Genomic DNA, 19,381 nt, shown 5'->3' with positions numbered 1-19,381 from the left:
AGTACCTATGAAGGCTGGACCAATACCTATCTTGAGATGCAGCTATTCAACTTCTAAGATAGTCCCAGCAGAAATACTTTCACTTTTCACCAAGTGATAAATATGTTAATGTTCATACAAGCATTTTTTGGCAATAATCCTAAACTGTAATCAATCTAGTGATCAATGTAGGCTGGGTAAATAAAATATGGTATATTTAAATGAAGAAATATACCACGTGGCAGTGACAATGAAGTACAACTGCATACAACCAAGTGGATGAATCTTGAAAACATTATGCTGAGCAAAAGATGCTGTAATTTTATCATGATTTTATGTATATAAAGTTCAAAAGAGAGCCTAGTGTAATCTAAGATGTCACAAATCAGAAGAATGGTTATTGGAGCTGGGGTGGGAGGTGGTAGATGGAAGGAGACATGGGGTTTGTTGGAATGCTGGTGACTTTTGTCTTTTGATTTGAGAACTGTTACACAGACCTGCTCACTTTGTGACCAAGCATTGAGCTGTATACTTATTAGCGTGCATTTTTTCTGTCTGTATGCCATACTTCAATAAAATTCTGCTCCCTGAAATAATGAAACTTTAGCAGTCCTGTTATCAGACTGTACATTATCAAGAAATCCTCTGGCACACTCAGAAATATTTATGGAATGTTATAAATCTTAATTCTGCTTAAACTAACATTTGTTTCAGTCATATTAACAAAAATAAATACCTCAATATTGAAAAGTTTGCTAAAGAAACAAATGTGTTTGATGAGAAAAAAATACTATTTCTTTTGGCAAGCATTTGTGGGATTGGAGGTAGCAAATGTAAAGCTTCCAAAGTGTTACCAAATTTGTTTATAAGCTCAGTTTACTCAAGACTCAGAATTTGTGGAGTTGTATTTTTTAAGCTGTAGGAATAAAAATAATTGTAATGGAAATAAAGAATCCCTTTCTCAAATGTTGCTCTGGTTCTGTCCCAACTGCACGTAGTTTATTATGCGGGCACGTGACAAGTATCCCCAAATATTTGCTATACGAATAAAAGTAGAGCACAGTGAGTACTCTTTTGAATACATCTGATCAATCTTTCTCACATAGAGGCAAAATGAGGATTTTTTAATACCTGGTAAACAGGAAATAACCTATACTTCTTTATAATTTTATTAGACAATAATAGAGAAGAATGACTGAAAAAAATCTCTATTAAAGTACTAATTAATATTATTTACAAAGTACCTGTAAATGATTTATGAAACTACAAATCATTTAGGATAAAGAAGCTTTCTTGCTAAAAAAAAATTGGAACTTTTTAGAACCTTAGAAAAACAAAGAAAAAAATCCACCTTTAGAGAAAAAATTGAGACAGCAGTACTACTCTCCCTGAGCGTAATCATACATTAAACTGGTGTCAAGAAAACCTTAGAAAATATTAGCTTTCAGGGAAAAACACTTACAATTTATATTTTCTACTTTTAAGTAATTTATTATTGCTATGACTCTAAAATGTGCCTAAACCACCATTAACATTTTAAAAGAAAGTTCTCTACTTCTTACCAAACAGAGATAAATAATGCCTGACAACAGCATTAGGGAACATAAACATAAAATTACCTGTTATTAAAAACTGAACACATTTTTCTCAAAGAAATATATTACTCAGCTGTGAAATAGTATGTTTGCCATTCACACTAATGTTTCAACATTATGGTTCAATCTTCTAAAAAGCTGACATGGAAAATAATGGCGTAATAAACTAATTCATCATAACGTGCAAAAGAAACCGCTGGAATAAATTGTAATAACCTTTCAAAAACTAGCAGCTTTTAAAAGTATTAATTTCTACTCCAGATAATTGGAAAGGACACCTGGGTGGGTAGGCAATATTTTTTATGGGATTGCTCTGTCAGGAGCTCAGATTGTCTCTGGACTCAGCAATGATCATTTAGCACTAAATGACAGTGAATCTTGCAAATAGGTCTTCCTAGATGGTGTTTGTCATAAATTACCAAACTCAACTCCCCTCAAGGTCAGCCATATGAGAGGGCAGGTATCAAACGGCCTTCGCCAGGACCTAGCGTGGTCCTCGGGTTTCTTGTAAATGGACAATAGTTGTGTTGGCTGCCATAAAATCAACCTAATGGGCTGACAACATAAATTACCATCAAACTTTGACAACATCCATCTCGAGAAAACAACTGGAGAATGCTTTTATAACAAAGCTGAGGAACATGGATAACAATATGTTTTGTTCTATACTAGATCATAAATATTCTTAACAATGCTAAGTGGGGAATGACTTAATATTAGAAGCCACGATATGTTTTACTTGATGCACTAAAAACAGTATCTAAGTAACATTAAAATGACACTTGCTTTTTGAATTGATATATATAATGCAACAGAGAGTGAATGGGTGTGTGTGTGTGTCTGTGTGTCTGTGTGTACGTGTGTGTTCATTCTAGGGAAGAAGGTTGCATTTGCCTGGAATTGGGTATTTTTATTAAACCTAAGCAACTGAAAAGAATATTGATTTCTTTCTAGTTTCATTTTACCTACATAGTCCATTGAATCCACAGGAAAGATAGATTTTTCTGTTCTCACGTCACCTTGGATGAATCATTTGAACTTACTTTCTCTATGGCTTGATTTTTCCATTTGTACAGTAAAATAATTATTACACAAAAACATTTTGAAGACAGTGGAATTAATCCTTAGAGGAGGCATCAAATAAACCCCAATAGTAGAGAATCATATTGATAATTTATTAAAACAATGTACTCTAGACAATCAATTCACTGTTTTAGAAGTTACTTTGGTAGAAAATTAGCTAAACTAATGAACTGGAACTTTGGACATAAATTAAATATCATTGTTTTGCTAAATTTTCTTTTATCATTTAATTTTTACCTCCATTTTGTAACTGTGGCTATGATGATGATGATGATGATGATGATGATGATGCATAGTTAGAACTATTCTCTCAGACATTTTTACAATTTTATTTACTATCTCTTAGAAAGCAGGACTTCACTGTAGATATTGCTTAAGGAAATTGCTACACTGAGTAAAAGTAAGGTCTTCCTTGAATCCAATGATATCTTAGATCATGAATATTGTATGTAATATACAATGAATTTTATGCACTTAATAAAAGTTCCCAAACAGAACTTTAAGTTAATTTTGTGCCTTTGTCTCCCATATCTAGTCATCTCCTTTTATGCTGTTATTTTTTGCATGATCTCTTCCATTTATTTCTCTCCTTCTAGTCCCGCTGTCATTCTGTCCAGAACCTCATCACCTTAGACCTGAATTATTGTAGTAGTTTTTTTACTCTTGTTCTCTTTCCACCAATCCTGCCAAATTAATCTTTTGTAAAGCACTATTTTAATTACATCATTTCCCAGCTCAAAATTTTTCAGTGACTCCCCACTCCCTGGGGGCCAAAGGCCAGGGTCTTCAGCTAGAATAGAAGACTTTGGGTATCTGGCCTCACTTCCTTTTCCAATCTCATCTTTTCTATTTTCCCTGCACAAACCTTCAGGATAATAAAGGTATTTGCTGCCTGGGTACCTCCATCACAAGCACCTGCCCCGCTGGTGCTATCCATCCTCCCTGCCTAGCTAGTTGCTTTCCTTCAGAAAGGCTTTTCTTCCCACTTCAACCCATAGTCAGCACCTCAAGCCATGAAACTGAAACATTCATTCTTTGGTGTTTAACATGACTTATTTCACTGTTGCAATATTACTTAACCTCAGTTTTGATGCTTAATAGTAATCAAGTCTTTTCTCCCTGATTACTTCATAAAGCTCTTTCAGGGTAGGCAGGGTTAGAGTTCTTATTATCTGCTAATCTCCCTAGCACAAACTTATAAAAATAGTTGGCAACCAATAGACATTTGTTTAACAAGTGAATGTGCAATACTGTTCTAGGCTTCTTGTAAGATTAGGATGAAAGGTATCCAGTTGTGTTGTAACTTGTAGTATTCCAGCATACCAACTTATGTAGATGAGGCAGTTTCCCTGAATTTATTAGATGTTTCAATTCTTCAGTTCTTAGTGAAATTCTAGATTATAAAACATAAGCTGGACACATGAGATATTTAATGTTAACTCTGGCTTTAATGTAAACACGATCACTATTAGAACAAACACAGACTAGTGCATAGTCATTGAATTAGTACTAATTTTCTGGAGATCTCTTACTAACAGAAGCTCAGTAGCTTCCAAACAAAAATAAAATTGCTCTAAGAATAAATTCAGAGGAAAAAGATAAACGCAGCAGTCCATAACCTCAAATACAAATCAAACATATACTGTAGTTTATAATAGTCTATAGAAAAAATGAAAGTGAAAGTTGTTCAGTAGTCTCTTCTCCAACACCACAGTTCAAAAGCATCAATTCTTCGGTGTTCAGTTTTCTTTATAGTCCAACTCTCACATCCATACATGACCACAGGAAAAACCATAGCCTTGACTAGACGAACCTTTGTTGGCAAAGTAATGTCTCTGCTTTTAAATATGCTATCTAAGTTGGTCATAACTTTCCTTCCAAGGAGTAAGTGTCTTTTAATTTCATGGCTGCAGTCACCATCTGCAGTGATTTTGGAGCCCCCAAAAATAAAGTCTGCCACTGTTTCCACTGTTTCCCCATCTATTTCCCATGAAGTGATGGGACCAGATGCCATGATCTTCGTTTTCTGAATGTTGAGCTTTAAGCCAACTTTTTCACTCTCCTCTTTCACCTTCATGAAGAGGCTTTTTAGTTCCTCTTCACTTTCTGCCATAAGGGTGGTGTCATCTGCATATGTGAGGTTATTGATATATCTCCCGGCAATCTTGATTCCAGCTTGTGTTTCCTCCAGCCCAGCGTTTCTCATGATGTACTCTGCATATAAGTTAAATAAGCAGGGTGACAATATACAGCCTTGACATACTCCTTTTCCTATTTGGAATCAGTCTGTTGTTCCATGTCCAGTTCTAACTGTTGCTTTCTGACCTGCATACAGATTTCTCAAAAGGCAGGTCAGGTAGTCTGGTATTCCCATCTCTCTCAGAATTTTCCACAGTTTATTGTGATCCACACAGTCAAAGGCTTTGGCATAGTCAATAAAGCAGAAATAGATGTTTTTCTGGAACTCTCTTGCTTTTTCCATGATCCAGCGGATGTTGGCAATTTGGTCTCTTCTTCCTCTGCCTTTTCTAAAACCAGCTTGAACATCTGGAAGTTCACAGTCATGTATTGCTGAAACCTGGCTTGGAGAATTTTGAGCATTACTTTCCTAGCGTGTGAGATGAGTGCAATTGTGTGGTAGTCTGAGCATTCTTTGGCATTGCCTTTCTTTGGGATTGGAATGAAAACTGACCTTTTCCAGTCCTGTGGCCACTGCTGAGTTTTCCAAATTTGCTGGCATATTGAGTGCAGCACTTTCACAGCATCATCTTTCAGGATTTGAAAGAGCTCAACTGGAATTCCATCACCTCCACTAGCTTTGTTCATAGTGATGCTTTCTAAGGCCCACTTGACTTCACATTCCAGGATGTCTGGCTCTAGGTGACTGATCAGACCATCGTGATTATCTGGGTCATGAAGCTCTTTTTTGTACAGTTCTTCTCTATATTCTTGCCACCTCTTCTTAATATCTTCTGCTTCTGTTAGTTCCATACCATTTCTGTCCTTTATTGTGCCCATCTTTGCATGAAATGTTCCCTTGGTATCTCTCATTTTCTTGAGGAGATCTCTAGTCGTTCCCATTCTGTTGTTTTCCTCTGTTTCTTTGCATTGATTGCTGAAGAAGGCTTTCTTATCTCTTCTTGCTATTCTTTGGAACTCTGCATTCAGATGCTTATATCTTTCCTTTTCTCCTTTGCTTTTTGCTTCTCTTCTTTTCACAGCTATTTGTAAGGGCTCCCCAGACAGCCATTTTGCTTTTTTTTGCATTTCTTTTCCATGGGGATGGTCTTGATCCCTGTCTCCTGTACAATGTCACAAACCTCAGTCCATAGTTCATCAGGCACTCTATCTATCAGATCTAGTCCCTTAAATCTATTTCTCACTTTCACTGTATAATCATAAGGGATTTGATTTAGGTCATACCTGAATGGTCTAGTGGTTTTCCCTACTTTCTTCAATTTAAGTCTGAATTTGGTAATAAGGAGTTCATGGTCTGAGCCACAGTCAGCTCCTGGTCTTATTTTTGTTGACTGTATAGAGCTTCTCCATATTTGGCTGCAAAGAATATAATCAATCTGATTTCGGTGTTGACCATCTGGTGATGTCCATGTGTAGAGGCTTCTCTTATGTTGTTGGAAGAGGGTGTTTGCTATGACCAGTGCATTTTTTTGGCAAAACTCTATTAGTCTTGACCTGTACCAAGATGGGCGGGTCATGGTGGAGAGGTCTGACAGAATGTGGTCCACTGGAGAAGGGAATGGCAAACCACTTCAGTGTTCTTGCCTTGAGAACCCCATGAACAGTATGAAAAGGCAAAATGATAGGATATTGAAAGAGGAACTCCCCAGGTCAGTAGGGGCCCAATATGCTACTGGAGATCAGTGGAGAAATAACTCCAGAAAGAATGAAGGGATGGAGCCAAAGCAAAAACAATATCCAGTTGTGGATGTGACTGGTGATAGAAGCAAGGTCCGATGCTGTAAAGAGCAATATTGCATAGGAACCTGGAATGTCTGGTCAATGAATCAAGGCAAATTGGAAGTGGTCAAACAAGAGATGGCAAGAGTGAATGTCCACATTCTAGGAATCAGCAAACTAAAATGGACTGGAACAGGTAAATTTAACTTGGATGACCATTATATCTACTACTGCAGGCAGGAATCCCTCAGAAGAAATGGAGTAGCCATCATGGTCAACAAAACAGTCCGAAATGCAGTACTTGGATGCAATCTCAAAAACGACAGAATGATCTCTGTTCATTTCCAAGGCAAACCATTCAATATCACAGTGATCCAAGTCTATGCCCCAACCAGTAATGCTGAAGAAGCTGAAGTTGAATGGTTCTATGAAGACCTACAATACCTTTTAGAACTAACACCCAAATCAAAAGTAGGAAGTCAAGAAACACCTGGAGTAACAGGTAAATTTGGCCTTGGAATACAGAATGAAGCAGGGCAAAGAACTGACCTATGACCTAGCGATTTCACTTCTGGATATTTACCGGAAGAAAACAAAAACACTAATTTGAAAAAAATATATGCACATCAATATTCATGGAAGCATTATTTATAACAGCCAAATATGGAATTGACTTAAGTATCCATCAGCAGATGAATTAATAAAGATGTTGCATAGACACACACACACACATACACACACAGGAATATTACTCAGCAATTAAAAAGAGAAGAAATCTTGCTATTTGTGATAATATGGGTTGATCTGGAGGTTTTTTTGATAAAGTAAAATAAGCCAGACACAGAAAGACAATTACCATAAGATTTTACTTATATGTGGAATCTAAAAAAAAAAAAAAACAAGCATAACAAAACAAAATGAAAGCAGATTCTTAGATACATCCATTGGGTTGCCAGAATGCAAGGTGATAGAGGTGGGTAAAACAGATGAAGGGGATTAAGAGGGACATACCTCCAGTTAATAAATAAGCTATGGGGATATAATATACAACATAAGGAATGTGGTCAATAATAGTTTTGGGTTCTAGACTTATTGTGGTGATCATTGCATAATATTCACAGGTGTCAAATATAACATTGTATTTCAACTATATTTGAACTAAAAAAAAACTTCAAAAATATCCACTTAATTTGAAAAATCTGAAATGATTGAACTCTTTTGAGCTGGTTATTAAGTAGATGAATTTAAAGTTCCTAGGGCACCCAGCCCAATACTTGGCACATCAATAAATGGTCGTTATTATTATTATTTTGTCTTAAGAATTTTCTTTTTAATTACCTCCAATCTATTATGGACTAAACTGGCTTCCTAACAAGATTCTAAAAGATTTGAGCTTGCATTTACTAGTTACTAATCTCTTTATTAACTTCTCTGAACTTTCAATTATATAAGGCTATATGGTGGAAAAAAATGTCCTTGCAGGGACACTCTGAAAACTGAGAGTAATCTATTTTAAAGTGTCTAGCACACAGCAGGCCCTCTAGGAATGGAAGACAATATAATTCACATGAGTCTCCTCTGAAATGAGTACCATCCTACTATGTACTGAGGAACCCATGTGTATGAATATTTTTTAAGTAATGGAGGTAGAAAAACTTTTCTCTGTTATATTCTGGTACTTTTCAGAAAAACATAATTGGAATTACGAGAAATTATTATTAAAATAATATTCTTATAGTGACTTACAGTTTATGAAATACTTTTATAACTTAAGACCTTAAAAAATTCCCCAAATTAGCAATTTGTTGCTGTATTATTGAAATCATTATCTTTACCCATTCTACCATCAAGATGCTTAACAATTAACAATAATGCTAAACTGTAAATATTAAGGATGTTATTTCAGAAAAGTTCAATATGTTATCATCATCAGCCTACAGTTTTAGTAATACTTGACAGTTGATACTGGCCAGATGAAACTGAATAGTTTCTAAACTGAAAGCTATCATCATAGTTTTTTCATATCAGCAGTAATCTTGGAAGTCTCCTCTAGGTAGGCTTTCACAAAAGACACTTATGAAAGTGGTTTATTAATTTCTCTTTGACTCCTTGAATACTATGCAAAGTATCAGCTAGGTTAGCTGTTCTCCATTTTAACCTATTAAAATGCAATTAAAAAAAAAAACAACTGGCAGATGCTTTCTGGAACATAGCATATAAACAAAAGAATAGAAAAAATGTGGGTAACTTTCTTAAATCTAAATAAATGTATTATGTGAGATTAATGGCTTGTTGTCCAAACTCAGTAGGCATGCAATTAAATGTTCAGAAATGGAAAGCAACTCACAGTCTAATAAAACTGAGGTGTTTTTACTATCATAATAACTGAAGCACATGCTTAATAACTCATCAAATACATTTACTTTCTTCAACATCTTCAAGGTCAAAACCAGACATCAGGTGCAACTTGAGAGCCATTAATTCCTCTGAAAATCTTTTGAAGGGATTGTTTCAAGAAGCAGCAGACAGGATCCCATTGAGGCCTAAAGGATGCTTTAGGTACTTTGGGAGCTGGGCACTTACTTTTTGAAGCTTCTATTTTAAGTACAGTATTATGCTTAATCCTCCAAAGAAGAAGCTTGCCACACAACCACTAGAAATCAGACTGCTGCATATGGATGTCTAGTTCTTAGTTTAGTGATTACGGCCATTATATCTACATTTTAGGACATGATAACTGCCACTTGGAGGGCTTCTCTGGTGGCTCAGTGGTAAAGAAACTTCCTGCTGATGCAGGAGACACGGGTTCAATACCTGGATTGGGAAGAGCTTCTGGAAAAGGAAATGGCAACTCACTCCAGTATCCTTGCCTGGGAAATCCTATGCACAGAGGAGCCTGGTGGGTTACAGTCCATGAGGTTGCAAAAGAGCTGGACATGACTTAGAACTAAAACAACAACTGCCGCTTGGTAACGGGTAACTGAATAGCATTGGGTCAGCCTTTGTACCAGAATCATCTTTTCTAAATCTGCTCACTAAACTAAGAACTAGACATCCATATGTCTGATTTCTAGTGGTTGTGTGGCAAGCTTCTTCTTTGGAGGATTAAGAGTTAAGGATTAAGATTAAGGATTAAAATAGAAGCTTCAAAAAGTAAGTGCCCAGCTCCCAAAGTACCTAAAGCATCCTATAGGCCTCAATGGGATCCTGTCTGCTGCTTCTTGAAACAATCCCTTCAAAAGATTTTCAGAGGAATTAATGGCACTCAAGTTGTACCTGATGTCTGGTTTTGACCTTGAAAAACCAGACCATGAAAACATGACCTTGAAAAAAAAAACCATGACCTCTACAGGCATGGTTATTTCTTCACGTTTGGTCTTTGCTTCCTTTCAGTGTTTCTACCTTCCTCCCACCACCCACTAGGAATTTCAAATCATTTGGGAATTTCTCCACTGTTTCAATGTTTATCTTTACCAGATCTGTAACTATATGTCTATAATGTCAGTGATAATTTCAAATATTTTGATCCTCCTAACAGTATCATGGGATGAGGAAACCAATGCATGAAGAGGTTTTATGATGCATCTGAGATTTGGTGTCAAAACATAGTCCCTGCCTCTGAACTGAGCCCTTGCTTCACGGCCATCACTGTGCTATCATTTGCTTGGTTCTCTGGACTTGTGTTGGAAATTCTTCCTTGCCAGCTGTGTGATTTTTACAATAAGTTAAACTCTCTGAATTTTAGCTTTCTTGCCAGTAGGGTGACAAGATTCAACTTAACCAAGGATTTATCAATCATCTATTACATCCTAGCATAGAGCTAAGTGCTATAGTTCTCTGTTACTCCTGAAGTAACAGCCGCCAAGGAATTTTGGCAGTGAGAAGAACAAGAATTGTTGATAATTTCCTAGAAAATAGAGAGATTCCAAGAGAGGCTAGTCTGCCAAGTTTAACAGAGCTCTTTGTAAATTCTTCAAAATAATTTCAATTAAACTAAAACAATTTGAAAATTCATAAATTTTATAGTTTACTCTTAAGTAGCACATTCCACCAAACCCCAAAGTGTTATTTTTGTAGACAATGATACCGCATCCAACCTACTTTATTACATGGGGTGAGGGAGGGCCCATGGAAGAGCCAATTTTATAAGGAATCTAGACATGAAAAGTTAAAAAAGTGTGTTAGATGCTTCTGCTTTGCTTCATCATTTGAATCATCTAGATTGTAAAACATCCTAGAGGAGGACTAGACACTTCACATTTTCTCCATCTTTCTTCTTCAGTGCCTTGGACTAGACAAACTTGTTGAGTAGAATATGGATTAAATTATAAGAATAGAGAAGAATAAATTTTATATCATCAGTATGAACTAGTCCCCAGGCACCTGTGTGAAACAGGTGGAAAGTAAAAACAGCCAAGGGTTTAGGATCTAACTCTTGGTTCTCATTGTGCTGCTTCTCTCCATTTTAGGCAGCAACCTGACTGCTAAGGGTCAAAAGGTCTCCAGTTTTTAGAATATGAATCACTCCATCTATCTGCTAGTATTATTGAGAAATTAAATGAGATGAACTATTATTGTATATACAAATAAGTAATGCTTTTTTGAGTGTTTGATATGTATTAGACACTATTCTAAGATTTTCTTTATTAGGTCATTGAAACTTTACAACTTAAGGAGATGGATATATTACTATTATTTCTATTTTGGAGATGAGAAAATAAAGACATAGAAAGTTTTTTTTTTTTTTTTTTTAAATCTTGCCAAGGTCACACAGTGAGTATCTGACTGAGCAGGAACCCAAGCTCAGGCAGTCTGGGCTCTTGACTACTCCTTTTGGTCACCTTACTCCATCACAGTAACTCTCTGTAAGTCCATTTCTACTGGTCCTGGTCTCTGGTACAAAATGCAACAGATTTTGCCTCTCCAGAAATAAACAGCTACACTGAGGGCAGAGGATAAATACATGAAGAAGGAAATAGTAATACATGATACAAGTTGTATGCCAGAGGAGAGGTATGACTTCTAGGCCTACAGATGTTTGAAAAAGGAAATAATTGGGATGGGGAATCAGCAAGATGTTCCCATGTAGGTAAGAGTTGACTTAGGTCCTAGAGGGAAAACAGAATTAAAACCAGCAGAGAGGATCTGGGGGAAGTTATTTCAGATGGTGGGATAGCAAAGACAAAGGCCTTTTGTGCTTATGAACCAAGGCTCAGCGTTAGTGGGAAAGAAGGTTTCTATATGGGAATGCTGAGAATACAGAATCAGGAGGCAGTTGATAGTCATTTTGTAGAATGTTTTAAAAGCCTAGAGAGGAGACAGGACCTCCCACTGAAGAGCCACCCTGCTTTTCTGAGTGACTGTGTACATATGTGTGAACAGCCAAGGCCTGCCAAGTAGTGCTTTCAAAAGGCTGATGAGACAGCAGGTGCATAATGGATGGGAAAGCTAGACAACGGATTGCAGGAGCAAGCAGAAGCCCTGGGGACACATACCTACATTCAGATGCTTCCAGTTACTCCAGCGATGATTATCTGGTTGGTGGATATTCCATGGCCTCTCCACACCTACTGCTGTGCTTTTGGCCTGTCCCTCCCTCTGTTAGTACCTAAGGGTAGAGACAGAGGCAGAGTGATCTTCCAGTTAATCTTTTTTCTTTCTCTGCTCCTTAGCTGTGGTTAAAAACTCAGTGTTGGAAGAAGCATGTTAGGTATGATCAGAAAATTTCATTGTTTAAAAACAGTACTTCCAGTCTTTTTATTAAATGATTTACTGATGAAGAACAGAGCTCGTACTTGAGCCTGACCCTGGAATATGAAATTGCTTTGATCAGAGATGCACTTGTAAATTGGGGGCTACCCACATGTACTTTCACTTAATGTTCTTGTTTCTGATCTGGCTTCTGTGGATTTTAGGTTGAGGTGGTTAAATGTACTCTTTTTAAAAATGCTATATATTGTATATCTCAACTGATTTTTTACAACCATATGATGATTAGCTATCAATCATTCTTACCATTGCTGCTATCTGAACATATTAAGCAATTGCTGCTTCTTCCTAAGTTGGATATATTGATAGATTACCAGGAGACTTGAGTAGACATGCAGAGTACATATTTGGCTGTAAAGTGTTGTATGGGAGAAATGAAAAAAGAAAGTGATGGGAAAATGAAAAAGATTGCAATGAAACAGACTTGTGATGCTAAACTCCTCTTTAAAAAGCAATAGTTCATTGTTATTTTAGGCTATTATTGAGAATGAGTATGAAGTCTAAATAGACTGTAGGAGCCCAGTCCTAATACATCATTATCACTAATATGCATTTGGTAATAGTAGACATAGATTATTTTAGTCCAAAATAGCCAGAATATCCATCTTTTATGTGGGTCCATTGGATGCAAATATACTTAAGAGTGCAAAGCACACACACATACAGCCCTCTGTCAAGGAAAGGGAGACTTTAAAATTTTATATACTTGGCTAGTAGCCAGCTACCAAACCTACTCTAGTTCTTCTCTGATTAACACACTTTCATACATTATTTCCAGTGTTCTGCTTGAATCCTTGTCATTGTTTCCCTTCACAATCCCAATATCACCCAGATAGTTTTGGAGAAACCAGAAAGTGAGTAGAAAAAAGTTCATTCAGCTATTTTAGGACATGGCACACATCACTAGTATCCATTTGTTAGCAAAACAAAACAAAACAAAACTGGCTCCACTGCTTATGAGAATGTCTTAGTATCAAACACTTGCTGAGATCTTAATATAAAACAAAACCAAACCAAACCTCAACTACTCTGCTTCTAAATTTGTTTGATAAACCAGATTTCTAAAGTTCCCAAATAAACAGAAATCATTATAATTATGAATAATTAACATGCTAAACTCAAGAGGGCACTCAACATTCATTACACTGTAGAGTTCGTCCCCTAAGGGTAGTACCTTCAATTAGTTCCATTTTTACAATGGAAGAAAAATGTGACAATCAGTAACTGCAGGTACTTAGTACAAGGAACAAAATGAGCTAACTTGCATTTAAATCATCCTGTCTCAGTCAGCGAAGGCCCTGCTCTCTTTTAGATCCTTAACATTTGTACTAATTCTAGAACACAGAAAAGCATAGATAATAGAAAAAACATACTGCCTTCAAAGATGTAAGTAGATGCACTTCAGCTTTATCAGCTATTCTAACTGAGTAGGTGAAAGAAGAAGGCAAGATATACCAATAAATGAATTTAAAAGAGAATCTTGTAGATATTTTTTGGCTGCACTGCACGGCATGTAGGATCCTCCTTTCCCAACCAGGGATCGAGCCTATGCACACTACAATGGAAGTGCAGAGTCTTAACCACTGGACCACTAGGGAAGTCCTAAAAGATGTTTTCTAAAATATATCAATATTATTTATTCACTCAATTTACAAACATTTATTAAGCACTTACAATGTATCAGGGTTCAGTTCAGTTCAGTTCAGTCGCTCAGTCGTGTCCGACTCTTTGCAACCCCATGAATTGCAGCACGCCAGGCCTCCCTGTCCATCACCAACTCCCGGAGTTCACTCAGACTCACGTCCATCGAGTTGGTGATGCCATCCAACCATCTCATCCTCTGTTGTCCCCTTCTTCTCCTGCCCCCAATCCCTCCCAGCATCAGGGTCTTTTCCAATGAGTCAACTCTTTGCATGAGGTGGTCAAAGTATTGGAGTTTCAGCTTTAGCATCATTCCTTCCAATGAACACCCAGGGCTGATCTCCTTCCAATGAACACCCAGGGCTGATCTCCTTCAGAATGGACTGGTTGGATCTCCTTGCAGTCCAAGGGACTCTCTAGAGTCTTCTCCAACACCACAGTTCAAAAGCATCAATTCTTTGGCACTCAGCTTTCTTCACAGTCCAACTCTCACATCCATACATGAACACTGGAAAAACCATAGCCTTGACTAGATGGACATTTGTTGGCAAAGTAATGTTTCTGCTTTTGAATATGCTATCTAGGCTGGTCATAACTTTCCTTCCAAGGAGTAAGCATCTTTTAATTTCATGGCTGCAATCACCATCTGCAGTGATTTTGGAGCCCCAGAAAATAAAGTCAGCCACTGTTTCCCTATCTATTTCCCATGAAGTGATGGGACGAGATCAGGGTAAATGTGCTAAATGATAGTTATATTGTACTGAAAGAGCCAGCCAATGTGGAGAAAAGTGAACCCTAAACTGTTGGTGGAATGTAAACTGGTACAGCCTTTACGGAGAACATTATGGAGGTTCCCCCAAAAAACTAAAAATAGAACTTCCACATGATCCAGCAGTTCCATTACTGATATATAAGTGAAGAAGACAAAAATGTTAATTTGAAAAGATATATGCACCCTAATGTTTATAGCAGCATTATATGTTTATAGTAGCCAGGATACAAAAGCAATCTAACTGTTCATCAGCAGATGAATGGATAAAGAAGGTGTGGTACACACACACACACACACACACACACACACTGAAATATTACTCAACCACAAAAAAGAATGAAAATTCGCCATTTTCAATAACATGGATAGATCTGACAGTTGATCCAGGCTTAGAGAAATAAGTGAGACAGAGAAAGATAAATATTTCATGATATCACTTATATGTGGAATATAAATAAAAGGAATGAATATAGAAAGCAGACACAGACTTATGGATATAGAAAACTAGTGGTTACCAGTGGGAAAGGAGCAAGAAGGGGTAAATTAAGAGGTACAAATTACTGTGTAAAAAATAAATGATACAAGGATATATTGTACAGCACAGAGAATATAGCCAATATTTTATGATAACCTTAAATGGAGTATGATCTATAAAAATATTGAATCACTATGTCATATTCCTGAAACTAATATAATATTATAAAGTATTAGTTGCTTAGTTATGTTTGACTCTTTGCGATCCCATGGACTGTATGTAGCCTGCCAGGCTCCTCGGCCCATGGGATTTTCCAGGCAAGAATGCTGGAGTGGATTGCCATTTCCTTCTCCAATAATATTATAAATCAACTATAATTAAATGAAACATAAGACTGAAATGTAAGAAAAAGAATTAGCTAATGATTTGTTTAAATATACATTTTTATATATAAATTTGATTATATCAATACATTTGTATATTCTTACAAATATAAAGTTTGAAGTATAGATATTTACAAACTGAAGCTATTCAAAGTGTTATTCCTCACATCCAACTGCAATTGAAATTGTTATATACCATTTTAACTAAAAACTAAATCACAAAATTATTTAGATTTTCTTCATCAGAGTCTCATCTATAAAATTGTAAAAAAAAAAAAAACACACCAAAATATATCCAATTTCTTTTTCAGTAATAAATGTTACTAAAATTATTAGGGATTTTCTTAGGCATATATAGAAGTAAAATATAAGTCAAATTGAAAATGGTTTCAGTTCAGTTCAGTTGCTCAGTCGTGTCCGACTCTTTGCGACCCCATGAATCGCAGCACACCAGGCCTCCCTGTCCATCACCAACTCCCGGAGTTCACTCAGACTTACGTCCATTGAGTCAGTGATGCCATCCAACCATCTCATTCTCTGTCGTCCCCTTCTCCTCCTGCCCCCAATCCCTCCCAGCATCAGGGTTTTTTCCAATGAGTCAACTCTTCGCATGAGGTGGCCAAAGTACTGGAGTTTCAGCTTCAGCATCATTCCCTCTGAAGAAATCCCAGGGCTGATCTTCAGAATGGACTGGTTGGATCTCCTTGCAGTCCAAGAGACTCTCAAGAGTCTTCTCCAACACCACAGTTCAAAAGCATCAATTCTTCGGCGCTCAGCCTTCTTCACAGTCCAACTCTCACATCCATACATGACCACAGGGAAAACCATAGCCTTGACTAGATGGACCTTTGTTTGCAAAGTAATGTCTCTGCTTTTGAATACGCTATCTAGGTTGGTCATAACTTTCCTTCCAAGGAGTAAGCGTCTTTTAATTTCATGGCTGCAGTCACCATCTGCAGTGATTTTGGAGCCCAGAAAAATAAAGTCTGACAGTGTTTCCACTGTTTCCCCATCTAGTTCCCATGAAGTGGTGGGACCGAATGCCATGCTCTTCGTTTTCTGAATGTTGAGCTTTAAGCCAACTTTTTCACTCTCCACTTTCACTTTCATCAAGAGGCTTTTGAGTTCCTCTTCACTTTCTGCTGTAAGGGTGGTGTCATCTGCATATCTGAGGTTATTGATATTTCTCCCGACAATCTTGATTCCAGCTTCTGTTTCTTTCAGTCCAGCATTTCTCATGATGTACTCTGCATATAAGTTAAATAAGCAGGGTGACAACATACAGCTTTGACGTACTCCTTTTCCTATTTGGAACCAGTCTGTTGTTCCATGTCCAGTTCTAACTGTTGCTTTCTGACCTGCATACAGATTTCTCAAGAGGCAGATCAGGTGGTCTGGTATTCCCATCTCTTTCAGAATTTCCCACAGTTGATTGTGATCCACACAGTCAAATGCTTTGGCATAGTCAATAAAGCAGAAATAGATGTTTTTCTGGAACTCTCTTGCTTTTTCCATGATCCAGCGGATGTTGGCAATTTGATCTCTGGTTCCTCTGCCTTTTCTAAAACCAGCTTGAACATCAGGAAGTTCATGGTTCACGTATTGCTGAAGCCTGGCTTGGAGAATTTTGAGCATTACTTTACTAGCATGTGAGATGAGTACAATTGTGCAGTAGTTTGAGCATTCTTTGGCATTGCCTTTCTTTGGGATTGGAATGAAAACTGACCTTTTCCAGTCCTGTGGCCACTGCTGAGTTTTCCAAATTTGCTGGCATATTGAGTGCAGCACTTTCACAGCATCATCTTCCAGGATTTGGAATAGCTCAACTGGAATTCCATCACCTCCACTAGCTTTGTTCATAGTGATGCTTTCTAAGGCCCACTTGACTTCACATTCCAGGATGTCTGGCTCTAGGTGACTGATCACACCATCATGATTATCTGGGTCATGAAGCTCTTTTTTGTACAGTTCTTCTCTATATTCTTGCCACCTCTTCTTAATATCTTCTGCTTCTGTTAGTTCCATACCATTTCTGTCCTTTATCGAGCCCATCTTTGCATCAAATGTTCCCGTGGTATCTCTAATTTTCTTGAAGAGATCTCTAGTCTTTCCCATTCTATTGTTTCAGCAAAGAGTAACTACACTTTTGCATGTAAGTATATATTTTTGCTCTGATTCAATATCAAATTGAAAACCGTGACCCAAGAAAGGGTTATCTTTTATTAGCAGCCACTTTGGGGAGAAATATTTTATCTTCCATTGAAGTAGAGGAAAGAATTCATTAAAAATGTGATACAAGTGGTTTTAGAGTGATAAATCTCAAGTTACCAATTCCACTCTTAATGATTACTTGCCCAAGTCTTGTATTAATTAAAATGGTTATTCTAAATGCTTATATTTAATTTAAACATAATTAGCTAAACTTCAGTGTTACTGCCTCATCTATTTTGAAATTAATTTATAAAATAGCTCAAAAAGTGCTATAAGATTTTGATACAAAAGAAATCAGAATCAGTCTGCATCTTTTGTTGGTTTCAGTTGTGAACCCATAGTGAGTCACTTATATTAGGTATGACTGAGGGGTCTCTGGCGTGGCTAATGTAGTAGAATCAAATATTGATATGCCATTGATGTTTATTTTATACATATGACATATAATTAACTTCCTAAGCAAAAATACATCTGTTGTTCCCAATATTAATATATTCTCATACCAATATATGCAGACTTTTCTAATATTTTATTAAAACCTGGGCCTTCTGCTCTCCAATGAATGCTTATAGTTGGGGGAATCTGTTTCTACAATTCTCTAACATTAGTTCAAGCCAATCTGCATCCTTCTCCCTAACCCTGACCTTTTAGGAATTTAATTCAGAGCAGGCTATAAAATCTGACTTAGCTTACACATCAAATAAAATTGTATAAAATATTTCTCATCTTTTCACACTAATACTATTATATGGCATTCCAATATTCCTTCAAGTTATACTGTATCTCAATTACCTCAACTGGCATCTGCTTCTATTTCTTTCAGTCCTTCTCCCTGGTTCCCTAAACAGTGAATAATAGATATTATTGCTCAAGAGCTAGATTTGGGGGCATTCTCTGCAAAGAATGTAGGTAACATATAAAAACTATCTATCCTGTTTAGATAATATGAGATTGTGATCAAAGGCAATTGTGTATTGATTTATCATTTAACATTTCAAATATCAACCATTATCTTAACTCTGAACATCCTCAGAAGGTTCAAAGGATTAGAACTGTCTCAAAGTAATCACAATGGAGAGGGACAATTTGAGGACTAGAAAGATATTAACACATCTGCTTTGTTCATCTTGCTCAAACCTTTAAATACCATCTGTTTTTCATTATTTTCTGGCTACCACCTTCCCCTAGGCTAAAAGATTTTTAAATGGCTGGGGGAAAAAAAAACTTGAGAAACTAGTTTGAGATTTTAATTCAGTATTTCATCTGCCAGACAGTGAAATGCAGTTTGCTGCAGCAAGTGTTCCTAATAGATAAGGGAATTGTTGCTTCACATATAATTACACTGAGTCTAACGGTAGACATAGCCAACCATATCATCTTTATACTATTAGAAGTGCTAGTAATTCTGAAAAGAATCCATTTTGAGGAGGGTCAGAGCTACTTTTATTTTACTTCAAACCAGGGTTATCATGGAATAAAACTGATAGTTTTTTGGGGAACAATTTCTGGAATATAAAAAAAAAGTATTAAAGAGTAAATGAAGCTGACTGTTGTG

General features: G+C 36.7%; 1 protein-coding gene across 2 annotated transcripts in view; it reads right to left on the bottom strand.

Moving 5' to 3' along the window:
• The window catches only part of HS3ST5 (heparan sulfate-glucosamine 3-sulfotransferase 5), a 297,249-nt gene that overhangs the window by 104,816 nt on the left and 173,052 nt on the right, over window positions 1-19,381 (bottom strand). For both annotated transcript variants that reach the window (XM_055535132.1, XM_055535133.1), the window contains one exon: window positions 12,071-12,183. The gene's annotated coding sequence lies outside the window, so the exon portion shown is untranslated. The remainder of the gene's footprint in view (window positions 1-12,070; window positions 12,184-19,381) is intronic.

The sequence above is a fragment of the Bubalus kerabau genome, chromosome 9, assembly GCF_029407905.1.
Source record: "Bubalus kerabau isolate K-KA32 ecotype Philippines breed swamp buffalo chromosome 9, PCC_UOA_SB_1v2, whole genome shotgun sequence".
Classification (NCBI taxonomy): domain Eukaryota; kingdom Metazoa; phylum Chordata; class Mammalia; order Artiodactyla; family Bovidae; genus Bubalus; species Bubalus kerabau.
The sequence above is the reverse complement of the archived record's forward strand: the minus strand, read 5'-3'. Positions and strand labels throughout refer to the sequence as shown.